At 41.0% G+C, this 7,541-nt stretch overlaps 1 pseudogene; it reads right to left on the bottom strand.

Annotated features, from left to right (window-relative positions):
- Nucleotides 1-1,309: 1,309 nt before the first annotated feature.
- LOC143690695 (left-right determination factor 2 pseudogene) lies at nucleotides 1,310-5,537 on the bottom strand (annotated as a pseudogene).
- Between the last annotated feature and the right edge of the window lie 2,004 nt (nucleotides 5,538-7,541).

Here is a 7,541-nt window from a genome sequence, read left to right as displayed (position 1 = left end):
CTAGTAATCTCTGAAAAGACAATTTCATCTTTTTCAACTTCCAGGGCCATCAAACTATAGCTCTGAGTCAAATTCTCCTTGTCTTCACTCTAAGTTGGTGACCTCGCATCCCATTTCACTGATGAAATTAAAAGAATCAGAATTTTTACAGACTTCCATAACCATGCTTGACATCAACTAACCATGTTCCAGATGCACTGGCCTCCTCAGTATTCCATCAACGCTCCACGCATTTTTCTATCTTGGGATATTTACAAAGGCAAGGGCTGCCAGAATTTTTCCTATAAAGGGCCAGATAATGAATATGTTCGGCTTTTCCAGATATAAGCTCTTTGTTGCAACTACTCAACTCTGCCACTGTAGCACAAAACAGCAATAAACAACACATAAACAAGTGGGCACGGTCAGATTTGGGTCAGAGTCATAGTTTGCTGACCCTGATATAGACCAATGGAACAGGAGAAGAAGTCCAAAAAATAAAAGTAAACATGCATGGCCAATTGATTTTTTTGTTCAGCATGAAACATCACTTTTATTTCATTCAGTAGATTATCTACCTAAATTGTTGTTTCTGCTAAATAGAAAAACATAAGTACATGGGGTTTCTGGTGCTAAGTGCTCTTAAAGCAGTAGAATAGCAGTCTAAATATGCATAGGGAGTTGTCACTCCCAGGAGGGGCAGGTAAGGCAAGAGGGAATCAATCCTAGAATTGAAGTCCAATACCTTCCTAATAGAGCGTGGTGGCCCAACAGCTTCTGGACATGATCGCGGTCACACCCAGCGGCCCCACCAGATCCGGAATCGAGGTGTCTAGATTTCCTGTCTACTGCCCCAAGTCTGATAGCCTTCCTCTTCCTTTGTAGCACTCTCTCAGGACAACAGGGGACAAAGGACTGAGGTACGATTACAAAAGCACAGAATGGGTCAATATTGGGGGAAGGGGAACAGGGGGTTCTTTTGTAAACATTCTCTGGAAGGCAATTCATCATGTAATAGAATAAATCCATTCTATTTCCCCCATTTTTCAACGAATGATTTTGTTGAATTGAGAATTTGACAAAGAAAAGAAACTCCCTGCTGCCAATCTGTCCATGCTTAGCTATACCCTCTACTATCAGACCAAGATTTACTCATTTAAGGGTTTAGGATGAGTGACAGGCAGTAAGTGCATAAAAAGGAAGAAAAAAGGGCAAAGATAGAGCAGGGGCACTAAATCACGGGAGAAGATAACTTGCTAAACGTAAAATTAAGACCTACATTAAGACCAGCTTCTGTCCAGTCAGAGGCCTCGGTGGCTACACTGGGCACCTACGGCTCCAGCTTCCTTGGTGCAGGAGCCCTGTCTGAGGCACAGCTGTACTTCTGCACCCATGTGTTGGGCAGGCTGACGACCTGGGGCCCAACATACGGGTGCAGGGTTTTGTCTCCCTCGTCGCTGAGCATAACCGGCAAGGAGGCTGTCTCCGAAGCAATTCACTGTCTCTGCCCCAGAAATGGCCACTTGGGACTCCTGAGGCTGCTGGCAGGTGTCCACACACTCATAGGTCAGGAAGCCCGGGGGATCCGTAGTCCTTTAGGTCCGTGGCGTGCACGGCGACGCCCTCCCAAGGCCGCCTGGGAGGTGAAGCTCACCAGCTATAGGCGCTGGAAGCCGGCGGACCCAGGAGCTCCCTCTGCACGGAGACCCGCAGCAGCAGCGACTGACTGGAGCGGCCCAGCTGCTACCAGAAGTTCACCGCCTCCCTCACGTCAAACGGCTTCCATCCAGGCCCGCGGTTGGACAGCCACCGGGAGTAAAAAGGGCGGTGCGGTTGGAGCCGTCGTGCAGACGCGCAGCTCCTCGGTGGTGACCTGGGCTCGCGAACTGCTTTGGAATTGCGGCTGGAGCCTGAAGAGCGCGGACTTCGGGACCCGCTCCTGGAAGAGTAGCAGCACGGTCTGCACTCGCTCGCTGTCGGGCGGCGGCCGCTGCTCCACGCCGAATGCCAGCAGGTGCGTGGAGGCCTCAGACACCAGGAACTTGCAGTCACCTCTCGGAGGTTCTGGCTGAACATCTTCCCGCGGGGGTGCGAGCCCTGGCTGCGCTGCGGCAGAGCCGAGTACTAGAACCTCACATGGGCAGGGATGAACCTTCTCCACTTTGGCTTTGTCTAGGAGGCACCTCACTGAGATGCCGCTGCTGTCGCCACCCTGGTCAGGGCCACCCTGGAATCGGCCAGGGTCAGCGACTAGAGTGTCCAGCAGAGCCACAGGGGCTGCCTGCTGCTGCTCAGGAGAAACGAGGAGCAGAGTCGAGCTGTGTACCCTGAAGAGGCTACAGGGAGGGGCTTCTGGTCCAGCTGGGTGTCAAGTTGGGTGTCCCAACTAGTTTGTAACAAAAAGTTACTCAGAATAATTAGATAATGACAAGCAAACAAAATGAATCCCATCCCTTTTCACACACCGTATACAAAAAAGCCAACAAAATACATAACAAATTAAATTTCTAAAAGAAAACAAAACGGAAAAATCTATTGATCTTAGTTTAGGCAAAGATTTCTTAAATAGGACAAAGAAGTACAAATTACACCAGAAAAAAATAAGTTGGATTTCCAAATTAAATACTTCTCTTAAAATTCAGCTAAGGAAATGAAAAGGCAAGCTGCATCCGGGAAGAAAATACTAGCACAATATATATCCAATTAAACATTTCTATTTAGAATATATAAAGGAGCTCCTACGATTCCATAATAAGCAGACAACTGAATAAGAAAAATTGGCAAATGATATGAACAGAAACTTTACTAAAGAATATAAACAGATGGTAAATAAGTACATGGAAAGATGATCAGTACCAAATTAATGCAAATTAAAACCACAATGACATACTATTAAATACCCCCTGGAATGACTAAAATTAAAAGACTGACAATACTAAGTGTTAGTGAGGAGTTGGAACAAATGGGATTCTCATATGTTGCTAGAAAAAATGTAACAGTTCAATCTCTTTGAAAAATGTGAGCAAGTTTCTTACGGAGTTAAAAATGCATTTACCATGTGGCCCCACATTTTTCTACTTCCAGATAATTATCAAAGAGCAAGGAAGTCATTTGCTAATTCAAAAACATTTGTTCAAATAATCATAGCAACTTTATTTATAATAGCCCTAAACTGGAAAGCTCCAAACTCAAATATCCATCCATTGGTAAATGGATACAATTGTGATATAATCACAAAATGGAATGCTGTTCAACAATAATAAGGAACAAGCTACTTAAATAAACACTCAGATGAATCACATAAAAGACCACGTGCTGTATGATTCCATTTACAGAAAAAGTCAAATCATAGTGAGGATATGGTCATCAGATAACTGCATATCTGAAAGGACTGGCCATAAAGGGGCATGAAGAAACTTTTTGGTGTAAAGATGCATCATGCTTTTGTTTGTATTTACACATCTGTAAATGTACATTTGTCAGTTTGTCTAAACAATACTTCAATGAGGTGACCAAAAAAAAAAAAAAATGCTGCATTCTCAATATCAACCAAGAGTACAAACTGTAAACTGTTGCCCATAAATCTAACAATTATTGAGGGGTACTGATATAAGGTAAACTTACAAGAATTTCCCAAGAGAATTTAAAAGACTTAAATGAAAGAAATGACTACATGACTGAGGGGAAGGAATGATATTTTAATAGATGTCAGTTCTTCCAAAATAAATTAACAGCTTTGAATCAGGTCCATTTAAGATCAAACTAAAAAGCAGCTCTTATAAATAAAAATTGTGTTTCTCTGGACTACAAGGTAAATGTAACCCAAGTCTAAGAAGCAAAAAAGTCATAATAATAATCTGACATCCTAGAGAAAATGAGGATAATCATGTTTGGCCTCACTGATTAGACCATGATTCAAGCATAAACTCAGACCTATACACCATATGCAACCATGTCCAGAATTGTTTAATCTGAATGAAGAAATGTTGACATAGAATATGTGAAGCATCAAAATCAGACCTAATAGATAATTTATTTCAATTAAAGTGTTATCATATAGAGGAAGGATAGAACTTACTCTATGTGACATCAAAAATCTCCAAGAAGCAAAGGGAATTAGAAGAATGATAGGCAAGTTGATCTCCTCACTATAATTATGGATTTGTAAATGGTCTAAAAGCTCCAACAAAAGGCAGAAATTATCAGACTAGATAAAAAGAAAAAACATATATAAATGGCCTACAGGATATATTTTACGTAAAAACACCAAAAGGTTAAAAGTGAAGAGTAAAAAAAGTTACTTGCCAGGAAAACACAAATTATAAAAAAGAGAAATACCTATGTTAGTATCAAAGTAGGCTTCAGACAACATATATTACCAAAGATTAAGAACAAAGTTTCAAGCTGTATAAGGACAAATTCATCAAGAAAATACAATACTAAGTGTGCATGCTTGTAATAATACAGAATCCAAATACACAGGCAATCTTAAAATTTTCTGCCTTTTAATTGGACTTTCTAGACCATTTATGCTCATGCAATACTGATAGGGCTAAAAGTAAGGCTACAACCTTTTATATATATGCCCCATCTGTTATTCTTTCTGTTTCTTGGAATTTTTATAGATTAATTTTATATATGCACGGATAATCATATAGAATGGGTGCATGTATTATGTATATATGAATGTATATGCATACGTATTTGTATGTATTAGTGTACTAATTTATCATATTAGTGACTTATTATCTATACATTCTTATTTATCTAGATTTGTTGACTTGGGTTTGTTTTTAAGGTAGTTGCTCTAAGGTTTGCAGTATGTACCATTATCACAGTATAATTTCAAATACAATTATAATGCCATTTTACCTATAAGTAAATTAGCTCAGTGTGCTGCTGTCCTTTCATTGTACAACACATTTTACTTCCACATGTTATAACCTCCCAAATACATGGTAATTGCTTTATTTAGATTTTTTTAAATGAACAAATACTTCTTTTATGTTTGCCACATCTCTACCTTTTCTATCACTCTTCTTCCTTTATGCCCACCCACATTTCCGTCTGATAACATTTTACTTAGGCCTGAAGAACTTCCTTTAGCTTTCTCCCGAGTCCCCCCCAAAAGAAGGCACCCCCCCTCTGACACTACCTGGGTGTGGCTGAACTGAGGCAGAGCAAGTTAAAGTGGAGGCAGACTTGAAAATGGAGTTGGATCGGCGTCTGGGGCTCCCACTGAAGAAACTCAGCACAGGTAGTGGCTGCGGCCTGCTCACCCTTGGAGGCCGCTGGTGATGCACGTGGAGACGCAGAGGCCGGAGCCCATCTTTGGTTCCCGCGTGGTCCTCATGCAGCTCTTCAGAGTGTGAAAGACATGCTTCTGGATGTGAAAGTGACAAACTCGCTGGGAGACTCAGGGATCCCCATCTTGGGCCTCCTGTGGCGCAGGAAGCTGGTGAGTGGCTGCTCCAAGCGGGGGCAGCGGGCACCTCTGAGGCGGCTCCGGAGGCGGGGAGATGTCCACACTGGAGCAAGCCAGAAGCGCGCTCGGACATGGACAAAACTGAGCATCGCGGAAGTCTGCTGGTGATCAATTCGCTGAGCTTTTGTCTTTATGAAAAAAATCTTTATTTCACTTTCATATTTTAAAATCTATTTTTATGGAATATAGGATTCTAGGCTTTTTTTTCTTCAACCGTATCAAAGACGCCTTGTCATTAGTTTTCATTATTTCTGATATGAAGTTTCCGTTTCGAAACTTTTGTGCGTCTGTATTGCTATGTGTCTCTTTTTCTCTGGCTGACTTTAAAATGATCTTTAAGCACTGGTTTTCAGCAATTTGAATATAATATGCCTTGACTGTTTCTTTAGTTTGTTTTTTTGGAGGGGAGAAGGGGGGGTCTTAGGGGGTAGTTTTTTAGTTGGTGGGGTACTCAAGCATGTATCATGCAATGGTTCAGTTTAAACAATGGGAATTTATTTGCTCGAGGTTTTGAAGCTGAAAGAAAGTCCAAATTAAGGAAGGAGTCATCAAGGCAGTGCTTTCTTCCTGAAGACTGACAGTTCTGGGGCTGGCTGCATGCGATCCTTAGCCCTTGGCTTGTACATGGCAAGGCATGGGGCAGTCTCCTGGTCTCTCCCTTCTCTTCTGGGTTCTGTTGATGCTCAGCTTCTGGCTGCTCTCTGCGTGGTTTTCTTTCTCTGTCTGAATTTCATTCTGCTTATAAAGGACTCCAGGAGCATTAAAACCCATCCTGACTGAGATGGGCCACTTCACCTTGCAGTAGCCTTATCAAAAATCCCTACCTATAATGGGTTTATACCCACAGGAATGGATTAAGTTAAGAACATGTTTTTCTTGGGCATCTGGAGCTTCAAACCACTACAAGTGTTTTTATCTTGCATCAAGTTTGATTAGTTTCTCTGGGTATGTGGATTTATAGTTTTCATCATTTGGAATATTTTCAGCTATTTTATTTTTTCCTGTTCTTTTTATTCTCTCCTTTAGGAGCTCTAGTTGTACATATATTATACCACTTTGTTGTCTGCAGGTTACTGAGGTTCTTTTTTTTTTTCTTTTTCCAGACTCTTTTCTCCCTTTGTTTTATTTTGGACCATTTCTGTTACTCTAAGTTCAATGATCTTTCCTTCTGCTTTGAAGTCCATCCAGCGAATTATTTCAGATTGTGTACCTTACAGTTCTAGGTGTTCCATCTGGTTCTTTCATGTCTTTTAAAATGCCCTTTAGAATTTTAATATTAGTTGTTTAAAAGTCTTTATCTGAAAAATTCCTGATCTCTCATTTCTATGTTTCTATTGACTAACTTCTTTCCTGGTTATGGATAACATTTTCCTGCTTCTTTGCATATCTGGTTCTGAATGTTCTATTATTTTGTGTTTGTGTTTGCTTATTTTCCTTTAACGAATACTATAGTTCATTTTGGCAGGATATCAAATTATTGGGGGATAAGGTTGACACTTTGGAGGAATTTTTTTCTATTTTTTTATTTTTAATGAAATGTTTATTTAAGATGGGAGCACAAGATAGATCATGCAAGAGATCAGTTTTTTAAAAAGGAGGAATATTTTTAAACTTTCTTAAAGTGTGTCTTTAGGGGCCCTTATACTTGGGCTGCTTTTGCCCCACTACTAACACATGACACTTTTGGGCTGGTCTTTTTTTAATGACTCTTGTTTCAGTGAGGTGACTCCACTCTGGCTGGTCAGAACTTGAACATCTCCCAACCATCTCTGGGTTCTGAAAATTGCTCAGCTTACATACCCTGGTAGTTATTTTTCCCTTGACCTCATGAAGTTCCCCATACATGCGTACAGATCCATCTCTGCAAAAGACCCAAGAGGACCCCAATGCAGATTTGTAGAGCTCTTAGTCTATTTAGCACCCATCTTGGCAGTACTTTGTACTGCAAAATTCAGCTGCCTCAAGCTCCTTGAACACCCATCTCTGTCTCAACTCATTGAGACTGAGCTCAGTTTGGATTTTACCTCCTGCATTATGGTCTGGAAATCTCCTCCAAGCAGAAAGAAAGGAGAATGGT

This window comes from Tamandua tetradactyla, chromosome 7, assembly GCF_023851605.1.
Source record: "Tamandua tetradactyla isolate mTamTet1 chromosome 7, mTamTet1.pri, whole genome shotgun sequence".
Lineage (NCBI taxonomy): Eukaryota > Metazoa > Chordata > Mammalia > Pilosa > Myrmecophagidae > Tamandua > Tamandua tetradactyla.
This window is presented reverse-complemented; position numbering and strand designations above follow the sequence as displayed.